We start from the raw sequence: 700 nt of genomic DNA, 5'->3' as shown, positions 1-700 counted from the left end.
GGGCCACCCCGGCGCCGGCCCGCCCCGCCCCGCCCCGCCCGCTCCGCCCTCTGTTTACTTTGCCCGGCCAATGCTCGGGAGGGCGCTCCCCGCGCCGGCTCTCCATTGGACAAACTCTGCATCTTCCCCCGCCCCCGAGCCAGAGATTGGCCCAGAGGAGCAGGGGGCGGGACTTGTGCGGCACCCCTTCCTCCGCGGTTTGCGGCGGGGTTCGGCCCCCGGGTTCGAATTTCTGCTCTTTCGTAGGTTACCAAGCTGCCAATTAGGGCCGAGCCTCCGCCAGGACAGAGGCGGCGGGTCCGGTGGGTCACGCCCCGAAGGCCGGATGTGCAGTTGTTCTCAGCCGCGCGCTCTGATTGGGCCGGCGGGCGGGGGTGTGGCCGGCCCCGCGGCCGCCGAGGCTTTGCCGGGGTTTGCAGGGGATCAGGGGGGACACACTGGGTATCCGGGGCCCCCGGGCCGCCAGCCGCTCTGGGCTGCAGTCCGGTCGTTTTCCTTTGAGTCTGCCCTTCCTGGGAGGCGCCACAAGAAGCGGGGAAAGACCTGGAGGGGGCGGCCGGCCTCCCCAGCGACTCCCCGGCCTCCGGCGCGGCGCTGCGGGCACCCCGCCCCGCCCCCGCTGCAGGATGTTGTGATTTCTCTCCACCCACACGGCCGCGCCCGCCCTCGGCCTCTGCGGCCTTATAAGGCAGCGCCACCA

The sequence above is a fragment of the Pipistrellus kuhlii genome, unplaced genomic scaffold (genome assembly GCF_014108245.1).
Source record: "Pipistrellus kuhlii isolate mPipKuh1 unplaced genomic scaffold, mPipKuh1.p scaffold_m20_p_8, whole genome shotgun sequence".
Taxonomy (NCBI): Eukaryota; Metazoa; Chordata; class Mammalia; order Chiroptera; family Vespertilionidae; genus Pipistrellus; species Pipistrellus kuhlii.
This window is presented reverse-complemented; position numbering follows the sequence as displayed.